Raw genomic sequence first — 21050 nt, 5'->3', positions numbered from 1 at the left:
ATGTATTGACATTTTAACTGTACCAGCATTATTTCATGTTTACATGCAAAAAAAACTTTAATTAAGCAACTTAAACTTTGTTGAAGTGTTAACTAAAAGGTGCATATAAAGTCTTACATAACAGTATGGCTTGGAAGGAATGTGAGTTGTCTGTTGCTTATTAACATTTTTGTTGCTTTTTAACCTTTATGACGTCAGTCTAGAAACATGAAAGTCCATGGAGAATGTTCTTTATGTTTTGAAGAAAACTGGTCTCTTGACTTTGTGTGAGGCACTGTCTTAATGAGAAACTGTCATGCCATAATTTTCAGCTTATTCTGTATAGAGTTTACAGCTATATCTATGGAAAAAAAACACTGGTATGCTGCTTGAAAAGTCTGTTCTTAGGTTCATAGGTTCATAGGTAGGTACTAGGCTATCGGCCCAAGAGCCTATGTAAGCCTAGCCAACAAGGTTCCCTGGCTTACGCCACCCAAGAAAGTTATTTTCCTGTGCCACTGTTGAGCAGAGACACAGACGTGATCCCCGGGGTGTATTTTCTATTTCCCATCCACTCATTAAGATTTTTCTTGAAGAGTGCTAATGAAGAACTTTGCTTGACATAGATGGATAGCCTGTTCCAGAGTATGGGAAGTCTCTGGGACAGGAATCTATCCCTCCAGCATGTCCTGTTTATTGTGGTGACAAGGTTTAGGTCCCTAGAGCATGTAGCTCGGAGGGATTGGGATTTCTTTAAGTGTAGCATGTCCAACAGCTCTGGGTTTGACATAGCTTTATAATTTAGGCAGAGATCACCTCGGAGTAGGCGATATGCTACGGAGTAAAGCTGGATTTTTTTGAGGCGGTCAGTGTAGGGCATTTGTTTGAGGCCAGTAATCCTCTTTGTGAGGTACTTCTGTGGCCTTTCCAGCTGCTGCAGATGTCTTGTGAGGTACATTCCAAAAGGGGCATTGTACTCTATAATGGGTCTAATGAGTGTCGAGTAGAGGGGAACAATAACCTCTTTTTTCCTGGATGAGAACCCTTTTATGAGGAGGTGTGCCATGTAGAAGGACTTCCTGACTACTGTGGTGATGTGACTATCAAAGGAGAGACTACTGTCCACCTGGGTCCCAAGGTCTCTTATCACGCATTCGGTGTTAAGTAGATTGCTGCCTATGTGGTAGTTCATGGGTACAGAGCTTTTACCAAAGGGGATGACACTGTACTTTTTGGCATTGAGCTTGAGGCCATGGCTCTGACACCAGACATCTGTCTCAGTGGGGACCTTCTGTAGGATGTCCACATTATTTGGGGACTTGACTATGGCTCCTAGTTTGCAGTCATCTGCGAACTTCATTAGCCAGAGGCCATCTGTGTTAGCCTGTACTTCAGAGAAGTAGATACCAAACAGGAGAGGTGCCAGGACGGAACCCTGTGGTACTCCACTTGTCACTGCTTTGAGGTCAGATTTGGAGTCTGCAACTTTTACAGTGTGGGTTCTGTCAGTGAGTCAATTGGCAACCCATCTTGTGATGTAGGGATTTATACCTAGTTTAGTGAGTTTAGCTATAATTCAGAATGGTGTCGAAAGCCTTGGCGAGGTCAACATAGGCTGTGTAAACTACCTTACCCTCATCTACAGCTTTGGTGACTGCCACAAAGAAGTCGATCAGGTTCAGAAGGCATGATCTGCCTTTCACAAACCAGAACTGGGTAGGATCCAAAGTTTGGAGGTTACCAATGTCTTTGTTTATGTGTTCCATGATGATACATTCCATGGCCTTGCAGACCAGGCTCATCAGGCTAATAGATCGTTAGTTCCCGAGATCAGTGGTGGCTCCCCCTTTGTGGAGTGGGATAACTGTTGCTGTGCACCATTCAGTGGGCACAAAGTCTGATGCGAGGCTATTATTGAACACGGTGCTTAAGTGGGCTGCCAGTTAGTTCTGAAGTTCATGTAAAATGCAGCCTGGGATGTTGTCCGGTCCCATGGATGCTGTGTTTTTGGCTTTAGAGAGTGCAGCTTTTACCTGTGTAGTTGTGATTACATGGACTCTGCATTCTTCCTATATAGATATGGGCCCTTTAGGGGGTGAGAGGGGGGTAAAGTTAGCAATGAACCTATCCGCCAGGATGTTGGCAATATCAGTTGGTTCTGTAATTTTTGTGCCTTTGTGCTGTAACTCAGAGCAGATCTGGGTGTTGCCATCGAGATTCTTGACATAGCTATATAATACTTTGTGGTTGTCCTTGGAATTAGTGGCGATTTTGTTTTCGTAGCTAGCTTTGGAGGATCTTATAAGGGATCTCAGCTTCTTGCTGAGGCTGACCAGGGAGCTCCTCATCTCATGGGATTTTACTCTCTTTTGCAACAGTTTCTTCCTTCTGTTGTACAGTTTGTTTATGGCAGGGGACCACCAGATTGGCTTCCTTTTATTGGAGGATAGCATCTTGGTTCTGTTTGGGATAGCACGATCTATGCACTCGTGTAAGTGCTTACAGAGTGCATTTGTGTAGGATTCAGCAGTTGTAACTGTATCTGTATGGGTGTCATGAAGTTCACCACTTTTGTCTTAAGAAGCATGAAGTTGGCTTTGCAGAAATTTTTTACTGTGGTTTCCTTAAAGGGGGGTGGTTGCGGGATGTGGATATCAAGGGTGATTAGCTCATGGTCGGATCGGACCAATGAGGAGTTGACTTCAGGTGTGGAACTCCGGTCACTCATGTTGGTAATGACTAGGTCTAGGATATTGTTGCCCCTGGTGGGGGTGTGGATAAGTTGATCTAGGGCATTGGAGTTTATGAATTCCAGAAAGCGTTGAGCTAAGGAGTTGGTACACGAGTAGTTTTCCCAGTTAATGGTGGGGTAGTTGAAGTTGCCCATTATTAGGGTGTTTGGTTGAACCCTAATATTTTCCAGTACATCAAGAAAAGAGGAGTGGGAATCCTGGGGCATAGTGGGAGATCTGTAGTAAGCTACAATTTGGATTGCAGGTTTGACCAGAGTTAGTTGCACTTGGATAACCTCGGATGCATTATGCTGAGCAACTAGCCTGGAGGTGTGGATATCCTTAATGAATATGGACACACCTCCGCCTTTGGTGTTTCGGTCCAGGTTACATGGCCGAAAAGTGTGGTATGAGTTATAGCCTGGTAGTGCATGGGTGATCTCTGGAGCCTTGAACCAGGTCTTAGTCACTGCACAGATATCAATGTTCTCCATTTTAAGGAGTGCCTTGAGTGAGTGCATTTTGAGATTTAGACTTCTAGCATTGAGTAGCATTACCCTCAGTTTCTGCTTGCCTGTTCCTGTTATGGTGGTAAATTTGTTATTTGAACCCTGCCTAAAAAAGGCACTATAGGGGCAGCAGGAGCCTTAGCCAGTATCCGGAATCCCAGGGGCGACAGGTGCAGGCCATCTGTGGCAAAGCATCATGGTCTGTCGACCATGTCATCCCAAGCAGACAGATACTGGATCCCCTTAGAATGACACCAGAAGCTTAGCCAATTGTTTAAGTCAATCATTTTGTCCTTGTACTGCGGTATCATTCTGGGCGATGGCAGAATGCTACTCAGGGCTAGGGTCATACCTGCCTGGGCTAAAAGATCGGAGAGCTCTTCCATGTCTCTTTTCATGTAGTCCAGGGAGGTACATCTCAGGTCATTCACACCAACATGGACAATGACAGAGTCATATTTGTACTTGTTGTAGAGTGACCTGAGTGTGTGGGTTATGTGGTGGATCCTGGCACCTGACAGGCAGCTGACAGTAACCTTCTCCTTGTATGAAACAGTTGCTGTCACTTTAAACTGTTAATGGAGCTTTTAAGTTATTGCCATAAAACTGTACTTGTAAAAATTACTTACTACAGCTATTGAAGTATGAATGAACGAATGAGTGCTGCACTTTAATGAAAACAGTTATTTATAGTCTGTAGAACACATAAAGTTGAACGACACACTGCTATTTTGTAGATTTCTGTAGAACACACGTAGTGTAACCAGTCCTGGAAATGAACAATACTTTCACTGAAAGGGTGGTGTGACTTGTCTGCTGATGTACTTAAACAGTCAGTGTGAACTAAAGAAAACATGCAGTACTAGAGACTGGATAGTTACAGCTGCTTGCTGGGTTGTGAGAAGTATATATCTCTCCCCAGACAGCATTCCTGTTCGGGCGCCATTGTAGGATTTGATTGACAGTACTTTACCGTAGTTAGCTGGAAACACTGTATGCCATGAGACTGGGAAATGAAAGTCTTAATTACCCAAGCTTGTGCTTTAATAGGTGTCAGTCTCTCTCTTATGAACCAAGTCTTGTGCATTGCTCAGCATGAATTCTCCAAACACTGTAGTTCATTTAATAAGGTTTTATTAGATGTTCACAGTATCCAAAATACTGTTTCCATTAACAGTTCTGATAATTCGAGTTGCTGTACATCATTCTGATTGTCCTGAACAACATAAACTGCCACAGTCTCTTGATGACCTGTTTTCTGTACTCATGCTCAAGTGTTAGACATCTTCTCTGAAGTAACAGGTCGAACAAACTTACTAACCTTAACTGCCTGCTATCCTGCACACAGCATATTATATTCTCTTTCTCAGTAATTTTCCTCTGTTGACTATATCCACTCCCTAGCCTTGATCCTCCTCTTGTTTTTTAGCTTAATTTATCTCTTGATTCTTTCCTTGAGAAAAGTATATAACAAGAACTTTTTGCAATCTTCCCTTGACAAACTGTTATTTCAGGTCAGTGAAAGATTCTTTGTTTCTACTTTCTAAAATGTATGCATAAATGAAACACCATTTCTAGCTTATTTTATTCTTTAGCCTGTCTGTCTGTAAAATAAAATAACCTGATCGAAATGGCATAAAACCTGACTAAAGGCACCAACTGAAAAGGGATTCAAGTGCACCAGAGAGGTCACGTTTCATGCTATTTATTAAACATCCCGTGATGTCATCAGGGCCCTTCAATGCAGCATTCTTTGACCTTGGAAAGTGCATTGACGACCTGTTCCCTAGTAATGGTTGGGTGGATTGTGGTATTTCCTTTGGACTATTGAGAGGAGTGGGTGGAGAAAGTTGAACTGAACCTGTCAGACGAAAGATTGGCAATGGCCTACAATTCATAGGTTCATAGGTTGGTACTAGGCTATCAGCCCTCGGGCCTGTACAAGCCTAGCCATAACAATTCCCTGGCTATTTCTCCCCACAATATTTACTTCCCTGAGGGTGATGTCATTTACAATAAGCTCTGCACAATATTATATATTTCCCCTGAGGTTACGGACATAGCTGTGAAAAGCTTTGTGGTTATCCTTTGCCTGTGAAGCTATTTTTTCTTCAAATTTAGCCTTTGAAGTGTTAATTAATATGCTTAGCTGCTTGTTTAGGTCAGGGGTTTTAGTATGTATGTCTTTACTATTACTAGTATTATTATTATTATTATTATTATTATTATTATTATTATTATTATTATTATTATTATTATTAATTGTTTTGAGACAGACATCTGAGACCGATGCAGTCAACAATGCTACTATAATTGCTGGTTTTGGAGGATGTGTATGGATAAAAATGACTTACTCTCCTGAGCTGATAAAATTAAAAAGTGATTAGTCTGTCTTTGCAGGAGTAGTGTGCATTTGTTTAAAGCAAATTGGAATGCTTTACTCTGGCCACTTTTACACAATCAGACATGTGATGTGCACATAGTCAGTAAAGTGGCTGTAGTTGCTGAGTACAGATACTGCTGGGTTATAATGACAGCAGTTTGAATGGCCTTTTATGATTGAAATGTCCTGAAATGGGTACTTTTGTCATTATAGATTCACACATTTTGTTTTATTGCTTACCAGAAGGCATGTTAGAAACTACAAGTTTAAAACTTACTCTAACAAACATTGCTGTATTAAACAAGAAATATAATGTAAGATAATTAGGCAGGTGAATCAAAGAAAGTATGCATTTATGCATAATATTAAAGATGTGATTAAGTGGGTCCATGGTTTGAAAATAGCTCACAGTACACTTGTTCTGACACTGATCAGAAGCATTTTTAATGAATGTGAGGTTCAAGAGAAGAGAAGTTTACTGTTGCACATGTTAAGTGTGTTTTCAGTGTGAGGCTGTTTTGTTTAGCAAATACCTGTAAGGATTACTTCTATGAACTTTGAAATAAAAGTTTTAAATTAAATTCAACTCTCTGTAATAACTGTAAAAGAAAAGAAGAAAATAGAGCCCAGTAACAAAACACTGGAATGACTGTGGGGGTTGGGGAGGCCTTATCCATTACCCTGCCTAAGGCCCCATTTGACCATGATCTAATTCTGGGTAGAAGTACTCTCCTGACAATGTCGGTCCAGTTCTGTAAAGTAAGAAGTGCCTTTTGGGAAATGTTGAAAGCATTAATGTAAATGGCAACAGGGTATGGCTCATGAAAACAGCCTTGGAAAATTCTCACAATAGTGAATAAAGGGTGAACTTTGTGTCTGACAGAACACTTTTCAAGAATTTACTATGCAGGTGATCAGAGAACCAGTGAGATTTTAATTGTGAGCCTAGCATTATGCAAAATAGTCTAAGCAAAAACACGAACCAAACAAACAAAATAAATAAAATGACAGCTCTGATGCACAAATTAATAAACCACTAAACTTGAATCCAAACAGAAGTGAAGCACTTTTCGTCTACCTTCCCAATATGGTAGACTTCATCAGACAAATCAGCATCATCATCACCTACTGAACACCATAAGGGCTAGATAACACAATATTTGGTTGGCTGATGATGTTGTAGTGTGCAAATGACATGAAAGCCGCTTTTTGAGTACCAGTACACATGCAGAACTAAGCGCTGGTATTAGCGTGGACGACGCGTTTCTGATTTGGGAAGGCACAATAGAACAGCTACAAGTATTTGTGGAATTTTTGCAAACTACATCATATTTCCTTAGGTTCACTATGAAGTTCTCTAAAATATCAGTAGAGTTCTTAGATGTCCTGGTTACTAAGCAGCTGGATTCAACCATTACTATGAGTCTATATAGAAAGGAATGTCAGAGAAATGCCATTCTCCACAGGAATAGTATGCATCCTAGACGGGTGTTTAGAAATGTGGTCAAAGGGCAAGGGATGAGGATGTCCTGGTTACATCATATGGAGGAAGGCTATAGGAGGGGAATGGAAGAGCTGAAAGATAATTTTGGAAGAAGAGGTTATAAAGAAAATGAAACAAAGGAGATATTAAGACAAGTGGATGGACTAAGGGGAGCCATACGTTATTAGACAAGAAATGGAAGAGGCGAGTGGAGATGTAGCTACTATGAGAAGAGGAAATGATGGTGGAATAAGGTATACAATGTATTATACCAGTAATACATATAGCATTAAGCAGGTAATTGAGAGGAATTGGCCCATTTTATTAACAGATGAGAGGATAAGAAAGATGGTAGGATTAAGCCCCAGTTATTGTTATAAGATTTGTCAGTCGATGAAGAGAATGTTATGTTACCCAGATAACCAAAAGAATAATGAGATAGGGAAGGTAGGAACCGATCCATGTGGGAAATGTAGGTATTGTGAGCACATCGATATGGACTCATGAATTTAAGCATCCAAATACAGGCAAGGTGTACATGTTTAATGTGAGGGCTGATAGTGGTACTAAGCATATAGTTTATTTGCACCATTGCCTGTGTTGTCAAAGATTTTATATAGGGAAAATGGACCGTTCACTGAGGGAATGGATTAGAGAGCACTTATATAGTGTGAGAAATAGAAACATGAGTAATGCCATAGCTAAACATTTTATTAATACTATGCTAGGACATGATTTTAAATTTAGAGTGATTGAGATCATAAGGGAAACAGTAAGGTTGGGTAATGTGGAGAATAAAACAGAAGGAGCTGAGCATCGGTGGATACTGAGGCTGAGGGCTGACAAGGGAGCTGGGCTTAATGAAGTAGTGCCCATCAAACCAGTATTAAACGTTAGGGAGTTACCTAGATGATTTTAGGAAGTAACAGTTGATGTTTTTATGTTATGATGGAATGTTTACATTTATTTATCATGATGCATGTGCTGCGGTAGCGTTGTCATCTCACAGTAAGATGTTGTCCTGTTCGATTCTCAGCTAGAGCGTCTTCTGTGTGGAGACATGCGTAAATGGGCGTACCTTCATTGAAGGTTGTGCGTCAGGGTCGGCAGCTCGGCACATAAAAATCTACTGCCAATCATTAGTGGACCGGAGTTCCGCTGTGGCGACCCCTAACCAGGAAAAGCCAAAAGACACAACAACAACAACATGTAGTTAGCTTAGTACTAATCTATGAACCTATGAACCTATGTATAAATGAGTTGCTGCACCTTTAAAGAAAAGTTTATGTGATGATGTCATCATGGAGGGGGGTGTTGAAAAGGAAGGCAACTGAGTATGATGAACTGTGAGCAAATGTTTTTATTGGATGTTTTAATTTAAATTGTTATATAAATGAGACATAGAGTGTATTTTTGACATTATGGTCTGAAGAAGCCACATCAGTGTGGTGAACGTGCTTGCCTGAATAAATCGTGATTTGGTTGACTTTTATATGCTCGTTGTGCTTCGTTTTGCCGTTACGTTCCTGAGTTATCAAAAATAATATTTACCAAAATGTTTTTGCTGAATCTTTCTCCACGTAATATCGCCATGCAGGGGTAACCCACTGAACTCCCAAATAAATGCAATGTACTCTGAAGTTATAGCATTTTAGGGTAGGTAATATTTAACTGTGAAGTATTTTTTTTTATTATCTGTAAGTTTCACAAAATGGATTCTGTGACTTTGACAATGAACAAGAATCACATTCCATTTCTATTCAATGGTAATGGCAGAGAAGAAAGTCGTCACTAGAGCACATATAGCTTGCACTGTGCCTACTCATGAATCACATTCCATTTATGTTCAACGGTAATGGCAGAGAAGAAAGTCATCACTAGAGCACATATAGCTTGCACTGTGCCTACTCATGAGTGCACTGGGAAAAAGAAAACGTGTTTCAACTGCTTGCTAGCTGTCAGTTCCTACTTAGTTTTCAAAAAGGGAAGGCAAATGTAATAATTTGCATTTCTGTTTCCTCTCCTTCTGTGCTATCTGCAGTTACAGTATTCATGAGGATTATAGTCACAGCTTTACAGTGATGCAGTATTGTTGTTATGTGTGAAATGTTTGTTTTTCTCTGTCTTACTGATATCTTAACTTGTCACTATCCAGATAAGTAGCAGTCATGCATCTCACAGTGCCTTCTGGGGGAGTGTCATTAAAGTTAATTACCATAACCAGATTTTGGTGCCTCAGACTTGGTCCTTATTGTACTATGTGCATGCTCAAGCCATCTGTTCCATCCACATGGAGACACTCTCCTTGATATGATCTAGTTCGATTCAGTTTGCTCAGGAAACATTCCGTAACTATCACAAACAATGCAGGATTTTGTTTTCTATTACGTATAGTTATCAGTAGGTGCAGCAGTGGCCTTAGGAGAGGTGGTGCCCTAGGCAAAAGGGCTCCACAGTGCCCCTCCCCACACCACCCAGGTGCCCCCCATCCTGGTCTACCTACACCAAATAAATACTGGAAAAGTGCCCCTGCTACAACGGCACCCTAGACGGCCGCCTAGTTGGCCTGTGCCTAAGGCCAGCTATGAGTAGGTGGCAGTATCAACAATCCAATAAAAAGTCATAAGTCATATCCAGTAAAACAATTTCAAAAATACAGTCCAGCTCATAAAATGGGCTAAAGAAAAAAATACCAGTTCCACTGAGGTGAACAATAGACAAATGAAGAATATCAGTTGTCAACAATACACAAGCCCTGAGCATAGCTCTCAACCTTCCATGTCCAAAATGAGGAACACTAGCCCTCATAATGTGGAACAAATGGGCAAAATGTGGAACACATACTAATGGCTAACAACTTCAACTAGGAAGGTCATAGGATGGTTAAAATATGCTGGTTTTACTTATAAAGAAGATCTTTTAATGAATTAATATGATTCATTTCTATTTACAATGGATTTCACTTAAAAAAAATTCCTAACACTGAATGTGTGACAGAGTCTTTCAATGTGGAACTTTGAAAAACTTCGAGGAACATGAACTTTTTAAGACCCCAAATAAAGTACGTTCCTCATAATAAGGTACACTTGAGAGGTATGGCCCTGAGTTACAGCTTATCCATTCAGAAAGTGTGTAGCACCTAATGAGGTGTGCAGCACTGTAATAAAATTCTGAATCAGCAATACAAACAGGGAATTTATACCATCACTACAGGGCGTGTTTTCTGTTTCAGATACCCTTTCTTACACATGAATTTTATACCTCTTACAGGAGCACTATTACAGTAACATATACTGATACAGTGAAAAGTACTGTTTCATATAATCACTCATTCAGAGGGTCAGTCACAATTTTATAGCCTACCTGTCTTTTAAAAATGGAAAAGGTGTAAGCTTAATTTATTCCAAAAAGTACCATGAGCATATAATGTTGTTTGGCTTCAGCTGTAATATGTTTTTGTTAAGACCACAGTGTTAAATTTTCCATTTCTTGTGCAGAATTTGTTTAGAAAATGTACTTTTTTTATTTTTTTTTATTTTCTGTATTCATTAGAAGTGCTTTGATATACTTTTTGAATGTTCATCACTAAGTTTATATTGCAGTGAACCTTTTGTATTCACACATATGTATAAGCTACATGGATGAATCTAAACATGATCTGTTTTAATATAATGTACAGGTTCTTCCCTCAGGTAAAACTGGCTTTTTGTATTTCTAAATTATTATGAATCAGCACATATATTAATGCTTGACCATTTCAACAAACAGGACTTTGGTTGCCTAAAAAAATAAAAAATAAGGGCACTCATTACTAATCCTCTTAAAAAAACAAACAGGATATCCATTACTAATCTAAAAAGATGTGCAGTACTGTATTTATATTTTTCCCGTAAGTGGTTTTAAATATTACGAGTGACTGATTTGATTGCAGAGCTAAAAACATGATATATCTGGCTGTAGGTTTCAATGGAATACCAATTACACATGCAAGATGCAGTCAAATATGCCTTAAACCATTCATTTCTCAATATAAATTTCAGTGTAAAACAGCTCTGTGTAACAAATAACTTTAAATTATCTATATATTACTAAGCGTGCTTGCAATTTAGCCAAATGAATTTCGATAAAAATTTCAACAAGCATTGTGTGTAGGCACTTTGTTGTTTAATCATGTCATGGCTTGTCCATATATTATTCTTTATGCCTCTAACTCCAAAATACATTTACCAGTTAATAGAAATATCTGTTAACAGCAAAACCACACAAGGCATTAGAGACTCAGCTTCATAATACTTAAACTTGGAATACACATGCCTTCTATATTTACCAATCTGCAATGCTACGTCAAGTGAAAGTCACACACCCACCTCTCCCAGGCCACTCCCACATTTTGCATTCCCTAGATATTTAAATCGTGCTGTCCTACATTACTCATAATCATACCTTCAACTGTTCAGAATTTCCCAGATTTCTCTAGATTTTTGCCAAATATTTTGGCCTGTTCCTCATAAAATTTGTGGTTTTTCTGGCAAATCATTAAGGACTGAAGTCACTAAATGACAGTCATTCGAGTGTAAGCCTTTATAGTCTTCAGAAAATACATGATAATACAAAACCTTTTATTCTAGCAACTTTCAAAGTTTTAGGTGAGATATTTAAAAATGTCCCTATTTTGGACCTTTGTTCCCCCCCACCATTCTTTTTGGCTTTGTCCAGATTTCTTATGCTAAGAGGATGAGAGTATGGTCATAATGTAGCAGCTCATACAGAAACTTAAGACCTGCCACTCCTGTGTTCTGTTGTCCTCTGTCCTGTTCTTAAAGAGCTAGAATATTCATTGGAATTCATTTGAACTTTAATATAAAAGTCTCTGCTCATATTTATAGACAGACATAATTATTGGAGGACCAGTTAATTAAGAACAGTAGTTCTGGTTTCTTGGTGTTACTACCAGTACTAAATACCACTGTTTGCCTGGTGTACTAGATTATGATCAGGTCACAGACTGTAACCTCATAATTATGTGTTCAAGATGTAGATGCCAGGTAAGACACCTTTGATCACTATAAGTAAAAAACTAAGAGCTCTCATAAAATCATCCAAAGCAAATTTTGAGAGAAAAATAGCTAAAGACTCAAAAGACAATCATAAGGCCTTCTTTAGCTATGTTAGAAACCTGGGAGGAAACTCCCAGATATGCTCAGAACTAGTTCAAAATGATGTGAAGATTACTGATCCTACAGACATTGCCAACATACTGGCTGACAGGTTCAGTGCAAACTTCTCCCCCCCATGAGCATATAATGTTGTTTGGCTTCAGCTGTAATATGTTTTTGTTAAGACCACAGTGTTAAATTTTCCATTTCTTGTGCAGAATTTGTTTAGAAAATGTACTTTTTTTATTTTTTTTTATTTTCTGTATTCATTAGTAGTGCTTTGATATACTTTTTGAATGTTCATCACTAAGTTTATATTGCAGTGAACCTTTTGTATTCACACATATGTATAAGCTACATGGATGAATCTAAACATGATCTGTTTTAATATAATGTACAGGTTCTTCCCTCAGGTAAAACTGGCTTTTTGTATTTCTAAATTATTATGAATCAGCACATATATTAATGCTTGGCCATTTCAACAAACAGGACTTTGGTTGCCTAAAAAAATAAAAAATAAGGGCACTCATTACTAATCCTCTTAAAAAAACAAACAGGATATCCATTACTAATCTAAAAAGATGTGCAGTACTGTATTTATATTTTTTTCCCGTAAGTGGTTTTAAATATTACGAGTGACTGATTTGATTGCAGAGCTAAAAACATGATATATCTGGCTGTAGGTTTCAATGGAATACCAATTACACATGCAAGATGCAGTCAAATATGCCTTAAACCATTCATTTCTCAATATAAATTTCAGTGTAAAACAGCTCTGTGTAACAAATAACTTTAAATTATCTATATATTACTAAGCATGCTTGCAATTTAGCCAAATGAATTTCGATAAAAATTTCAACAAGCATTGTGTGTAGGCACTTTGTTGTTTAATCATGTCATGGCTTGTCCATATATTATTCTTTATGCCTCTAACTCCAAAATACATTTACCAGTTAATAGAAATATCTGTTAACAGCAAAACCACACAAGGCATTAGAGACTCAGCTTCATAATACTTAAACTTGGAATATACATGCCTTCTATATTTACCAGTCTGCAATGCTACGTCAAGTGAAAGTCACACACCCACCTCTCCCAGTCCACTCCCACATTTTGCATTCCCTAGATATTTAAATCGTGCTGTCCTACATTACTCATAATCATACCTTCAACTGTTCAGAATTTCCCAGATTTCTCTAGATTTTTGCCAAATATTTTGGCCTGTTCCTCATAAAATTTGTGGTTTTTCTGGCAAATCATTAAGGACTGAAGTCACTAAATGACAGTCATTCGAGTGTAAGCCTTTATAGTCTTCAGAAAATACATGATAATACAAAACCTTTTATTCTAGCAACTTTCAAAGTTTTAGGTGAGATATTTAAAAAATGTCCCTATTTTGGACCTTTGACCCCCCCACCATTCTTTTTGGCTTTGTCCAGATTTCTTATGCTAAGAGGATGAGAGTATGGTCATAATGTAGCAGCTCATACAGAAACTTAAGACCTGCCACTCCTGTGTTCTGTTGTCCTCTGTCCTGTTCTTAAAGAGCTAGAATATTCATTGGAATTCATTTGAACTTTAATATAAAAGTCTCTGCTCATATTTATAGACACACATCATTATTGGAGGACCAGTTAATTAAGAACAGTAGTTCTGGTTTCTTGGTGTTACTACCAGTACTAAATACCACTGTTTGCCTGGTGTACTAGATTATGATCAGGTCACAGACTGTAACCTCATAATTATGTGTTCAAGATGTAGATGCCAGGTAAGACACCTTTGATCACTATAAGTAAAAAACTAAGAGCTCTCATAAAATCATCCAAAGCAAATTTTGAGAGAAAAATAGCTAAAGACTCAAAAGAAAATCATAAGGCCTTCTTTAGCTATGTTAGAAACCTGGGAGGAAACTCCCAGATATGCTCAGAACTAGTTCAAAATGATGTGAAGATTACTGATCCTACAGACATTGCCAACATACTGGCTGACAGGTTCAGTGCAAACTTCTCCCCAAAGGAGAGATATCTATACCAAATGGTTGCAGCCCCCAAACATCTCAAACGCCCAAGTGAGAACTGCTCTCTCCAAAGCAAAAACACAGCATCCATGGGACCTGATGGTGTCCCAGGCTGTGTGCTCCACGAACTCAACGAGGGAATTAAACCCACAGCTAGGACAGCTGTTTAATCATAGTCTCACCTCTGGATACGTACCCAGGAGTGGCGCACTGCGACTGTGGTCCCACTTCACAAAGGCGGTGCCTCCACAGACCCTGGAAATTACCGCCCATTAGCTTGACAAGCCTTATCTGCAAAGCCATGGAGAGGATCATAATGGACCTCATAAATAAAGACATAGGGAATTTGCAGACTTTGGATCCAACCCAGTTTGGCTTTGTCAAAGGCAGATCATGCCTTTTAAACTTGGTTGACTTTTTCGAAACAGTCACCAAAGCCATTGATGAGGGAAAGGCAGTCCATACAGCCTACCTCGATCTGGCGAAGGCCTTGATACAATACCCCACTCGGGTATCATTGAAAAACTCATCAGCTTAAATGTTAACCCATACATCACAAGATGGGTTGCAAACTGGCTGAGTGACAGAACCCACAGGGTCAGAGTTGCTGGCGCCATGTCAGACTCAAAGCCTGTCACAAGTGGTGTCCCACAGGGCTCAGTCATGGGCCCACTCTTGTTTGGCATCTACTTTTCCAAAGTACAAGCAAACACAGGAGGGTTATGGCTGACAAAGTTTGCAGATGACTGCAAACTGGGTGCCGTAGTCCAGATATCCTTCAGAAGGGTCTCACAGAAACGGATGACTGGTGCCAGAGCCATGGCCTAAAGTTAAATGCCAAAAAATGCATAGTCATACCCTTTGGGGAAAACAAGGTTACCCCTAGCTACCATATAGGTGGTAATCCTCTGAGCACAGAAGAAGTTATCAGGGACCTGGGGACCCAGGTTGACAGTAGCCTGTCATTCGACACCCATGTAGCTAAAGTAGTTAGGAAGACCTTCTACATTGCCCACCTTATCATGAAGGGATTCACATCTAGATCAAGGGAGGTCATAGTCTCCCTATACTCATCACTCATCAGACCAATGATTGAGTACAATGCCCCATTCGGAATGTATCTGACCCAACACTTGCAGCAGCTGGAGAGGCCACAAAGTTCCTCACCAAAAGGATAAAGGGTCTCAAAAATCTGTCCTATGCTGCCCGACTGAAAGAACTCCAGCTCTATTCAGTCGCTACCGCTTGCTCAGAGGTGACCTTTGCCTGACATACAAGGCCATGTCAAACCCAGATTTGATGAATATGCTTCACCTCAAATATCTAGATCCATCAGAGCCACAAGGGCAGGAGACTTAAACCTCGACACGGCTATTAATAGGACGTGCTGGAGGGATAGATTCATCACCCAAAGACTCCCTATGCTGTGGAACAAAATCCCGGTATATGTGAGGCAGAGCACCTCGCTGGCCTTGTTCAAGAGAAATCTTGACCAATGGATGGGAGATCGCAGATATACTCCAGGGATTACCTCAGTGTCACTGCTAGACAGAGGCACAGCAAAATAATGGGTATAGTTCCCCATACTAAAGGGGTGGCGTAAGCCACAAAAATATGGGCTAGGCTTATAAATGCCCTCGGGCAGATAGCCTAGTATGAACCTATGAACCTATGAACCTAAGAGGTAAATCTTAGCATCAATGTTGAGAACACATAATGGAAGGTTATGATTGGAGACCCACTCATAATCCCTCATAGTGCATGGAGTTTTATCTGCTCCATGTAATACTGGTTACAGAAAAAAAGGGGAAAAAAGTACAAAGTGTTTTAGCAGCTTTGAAAGCCAGTAAAGCCCATAGTGAGTGCTGTCAGTACTTGGTGCCTAGCTCAAGACCCAATATTAACAGTGATTAGAAGGTTAATCACAGCACTCTGTGTACTACATAACCATAAAGCATAGATATAGCTCATCCCTTTGTTTTAGTCATGTTGTGACACTTATTTCCAAATTATACATCATTCCAAGTCTCACACAATTATTTAAGAACCTTATCCCATTCCTGAAAGTAATACAAGGTTTTAAAATTATTTTTCTGTGCTTCATAGTTTCTAAAATACTTCACTTCTTTTTCAAAATTATCTTTTAGCAATCCTTCATTAAGCAGTCATGTTGAACAAACCCACGGCTATTTGGACAAATAGATAAATATATACAAAGTTATCCTTTTTACAAGTTCTGCTTATTTGGTACAATATTTTATATGCTCCTCCTGTGATTTAATTTATCAAGGTTTGTCATTTCTCTAACTGAAACTACCCGGAAAAGAGCATATCCCTTTTTAGGAAAATTTCCATTAAGATACTGGATTGGAATGCAACATTTCCAAGGCAATATACTGCATAAGGCAGCATGTATTTCAAGTGCATAAAAAGCTGAATGTCTCCAAGTCATGCATTTTTTCAGTTAGGCCTGTTTCATATTTCTGCAAAGAAGAATGTTCCCAGAAATGCTTTATGTGTTTGAATTTTAGGTGTCAAGGCCAGTCTGAACTGCATCACTAAAAACAGAACTGAAGAAATAAATTGCAATTATTTTCTCAAAATACTGGAAGGAACTAGATCCCTCAATCACAAACAAACATCACAATCCATCCAGCTTACCTCAAAACTCATTCCCCTTAAAAAACTCCATTATACACAAATTATGATATTCCTTAATGCTTACCTCTCTCCAACCATTCTAAATAAAATATACCCCTCCACCTCACCATTCTGCTCCTACTGTGATACCCATAAAGCCGACCTATTCCACATCTTCTGGAGCTGCAAATGTACATGTAAGCTCTGGTGCTCACTTAGACTACAGCTAGAAAACATGGGTTATGAAAACACAACCCTATCCTGGAAGCTAGCTCTCTTCCATATCACCCCAACTGGCTTAACTAAGTTACAATCATGTACCCTAATAATACTAGTCTCATTACTTAAATACTACATTACACTACACTGGAAGGACAGAGCATCACTTACTTGGGAGGGTTTCAAGCACCTAGCTACCAAACACCTACTAGCTCATAAATACTTATCCACTACACAGAAATCTCAGGTCCACTTTACCGAATTTTGGAAATCCCTTTTTGATCACATTCTTGTTTAATATCAATACCTTTACTTTATGTTGGACATATGGCATATTTGTAAATAGATTTTAACTGTTTAGTTTTTAAATGTTTCATTTTGTACTGTTGATTACATTACTGTTATCCTGTTCATATTACCTTGCAAATCTTAAGGGTATGTACTTTGATTCTTTGAAAAAAAAAAAGAAATAAAAAAAAGATTTTTTCAAAAAAAAGAAAGAAAAAAGAAATGCACTGCAATTTCTCAGCTGTCAGGTTTAGAATTAGACTCTTTTATGCTTTCTGAATTTCCAGAACTAAGCATTACATTAGCATGCTCACAAGGTGTGTCTGGGTACTAAACAGTTGGATTTTGTATCAAAAGCTGTGATGGTCACTTAAATGTGACTGCAAACTGCAGAAAGGAGACTGTATGTTGTTTCTGCATCTGTACCACACAGATGTTCATGGTGCTCAGGGTTCTCCCTGACTATTTGTCAGGATACCAGCTATTCATTATGGGACACTTCACTCCTCTTATGGAAAATAAAGGTCATAGTGGGAGGAAAATTACAGGGAAGTACAGCTTTCTGAAATGAACATTAGCAGTGAAATGCTGTTGGACTTCCGTCTTAGTAAAACAAACACCATATTCAAACACAATGCTCACAAGTGTGTTTGATACCAGAGCACCTTAGGGCAAAGGTCAATGATCAGTTTTGCAGTCATGTCACCAGACAAGATGACATATGTTCTGGATTCTCAAATAAAAAAAAAAGTTCTGGACTGAAAATTGATTAACACTGGGTGGTGACTTTGGTGATACAGCCATTGCAGCATCTGGACAGGGTTGAGAGTGTGTATCTCAGACATGCATAGCAGATACCTCTGTATGAAATGAGTAGTACTTCCATCATCAGAAGTGTTTCACCTGCATACCTAGGTTGGCCAGCTATGTGGAGTCAAAACAGAGCCTTTCCAGGATTTCTGTATTTGAGATGGTAGCCAGGAGGTACAGTCAACATGTGGTCGATGATAGTCATAACAATATTCCTAGTACCTGCTGGGGGGCACTGTCAAGTAAGATAAGCCATCACATTAGGGAAAGTCATCTTCCTTGCAAAGTATAGGAGAAAAGTTCTTCAGATTTGACTAACAGACACCAACAGTTGAGGAAAGTGGCAGTCTAGACAGTGCCTGAAGTGATGAACCATGTCAGAGAGAAGTTTGACAAGGTGATTGAAAATAACTTTTGTCTGGTCTTAAAGATATTCTAGTAAACTATCCAGTAATTCAATATAAGGTGGTATGGTACACTACTGAGGCTATTCTCAGCAAGGGAGAGAAATACTGAACTCAAATGGAGAAGCAAACTGAAGGGAAAGGGAACATTTTTGAGAAACTCCAGATAATGGTGAATGCGCCCTCCTTTGAGGAGGCAGTATCAGACTTTCTTGGTGGAATTCAGTGTACTTCCAGTTGCTACAGCAGTTAAACAGTTCCACTGTGGCAAGGCAACTGGAGTGGATGACAGCCTAGGAATTTTGAAATCTCTAATATGTCTGAGAGATTCATTGATAGACAAGAGGTTTTCTAATTCTACATGTGAGGATCATGACATTCATAGGGCTCCTGTATGGTTTTCTTCATTGCATGGCTCATGTCTGTGCTAGCCTAGGTGTTGTTTCCATTTCTATCTTCACTTCACCACAAACCCTGCACTGCTTGTTTGTTTAGCTGTCAGATCTGAAGTAGTTAACTTCATTTATCTGCAACCTGTGGGTATTCGGATCCATATTGGATCCGAGTCTGCAACTTTTTCGAGCATCTGCTCCAAGCTCCTCCCCTTACCCATAAAACCTCACATCTCCTACCCCCTCAGATCTCGTTTGCCGCTTCATGCATCAGCATCGTGATCTCTTTAGCTCCAAGTTGGGTGCAGCAAGTAAACAGTTTTCTTGTGCTTTTAGTGAGTGTGTGTGGTCATTAGTTTAACCTTATCCACCCCTTCGCTGTTCGTCAGTTTTTTTGTGTAAAAAAAAAAAAAAAAAGTTAAAGTTGTAGTAAAGTAGGCTTTCCCGACTTTAGAGTGTGTGTTGTAGTGTTGGGTTAAGTTTTGGCTGAATGGGCTTTTAGTATGGCTGAGCAGCCAAAACCTACTTTTAAAAAATGCACAGAGTGTGGCTGCAAGCTTTCGCCGGCTGATGGCCACACTCTGTGTGTTATTTGTTTGGGTGTTCCTCATCTGTCCTTACAGTGTAGTGTGTGTGCAGGGTTCAACCCTAGGGCCCTAAAGGAAAGGAAGGCAAAGCTGGTAGCTAAGGGCCTTCTGCCAGTTTCTGCCTTAGACATGGCAACCTCGACCTCGGCTCTTCCAGTAACTGATCAAACCCCCCCCAGGCTGGGACTCAACCTCCCACTAGGCATGTTGAAGGGGGGACTAAAGGAAAGGAAAAGAAGGACAAAGAGAAGAGAGGGGATAGGTACCGCAAGCAGTCTCCAGAGCAGGAGCCCTTTCCTAGCCTGCCTTCCAAAGGGACTAGGACTACTTCTCCTCGGCTGCACTCCCCGAGGTTCTCCCCGGAGCCAAAGGAGCCCTTGGACCTGAGGATTTCATTGAGGTCGTCGCACCAGCCAGCCAGATCTGCGTTGGTCGCCTCCTCGTGCTCGACTCAGAGTCTGTCAGAGTTAGATATGGACAGGATGATGAGGAGGTTCATTTGGACGCAAATCCAAATAGGAGTCTTGCCAGGACCCTCTCCAGCTGGAGAGGGGACCTCCATGCCCTTCTTTCATCCAATTTCTCTTTCCCCGATCCGGCCTGTGGTTTCAGGGTTTAGGGATCTGAGACTCCTCAGAGTTGGGGGTTTGGCGCCTATGGTTCCTCTGACCTCAATGCCGGTGATTACCTTGAGTTCCTCAGATCAGACCTGTTCAGATCCGAGCAACTCTCGGGGCCGAGAACAGGGAGTCAGATCCGAGGTGATGGAGGTGTCTTCAGCTCCTACGTTATCGGATCCGAGCCGTTCCTTTGGAACCCTGGCTACGTCTGCCTCGGCCCCGATCCTCACGGTGGAGCCAGGGAGAGCTTCCTCCTTGTTGGTTGCTAAGGAGGTGTGCTCTCCATTGGCTTTCAACATGGTGGAGAGGGTTCTCTCCCAAGGATCGAGACCCCAGCCTATTTCCTTGGACTCTGCCCAGGTTCCCATGGATTTGGTCACAACTTCCTTCAGCTTGTCCCATGGACAGCCCATGCTAGAGGACCCCCAGGCGGATCCCTTAGTGGAACCCCCCGTGACTCACGAGCCCTCTTCAGAGAGTCCCACTGAAGAGGGTCACCATAAGCACACGTGTAAAAGGAGACACCTGGACTCCCCCCCGAGTCCCTGACAAAAGATACTGACTTAGATGAAGGAGAGGGTTCCCCCAGGTCACCTCCTGAGGATGTCTCCTTTGGAGACATCATGGAGATCCTCCACCAGAGGGGAGGTTGGTCAGCCCCAAACCCCTCTGCGGATGAGTCAGTATTCCTGGAGGCCTTTGGCACAGGCCCATCTACATCCATGGTGTCCCCTCCTGCGGATCCTTTAGTGGATCTTATTACCATGCAGGCATGGAAGGAGCTTGACATCATAGAGCCAATACCAAAATGCCCGGACAGGATCTTCTCTC

Source organism: Protopterus annectens, chromosome 2.part0 (genome assembly GCF_019279795.1).
Source record: "Protopterus annectens isolate FY-2018-M chromosome 2.part0, PAN1.0, whole genome shotgun sequence".
NCBI lineage: Eukaryota > Metazoa > Chordata > Ceratodontiformes > Protopteridae > Protopterus > Protopterus annectens.
This window is presented reverse-complemented; position numbering follows the sequence as displayed.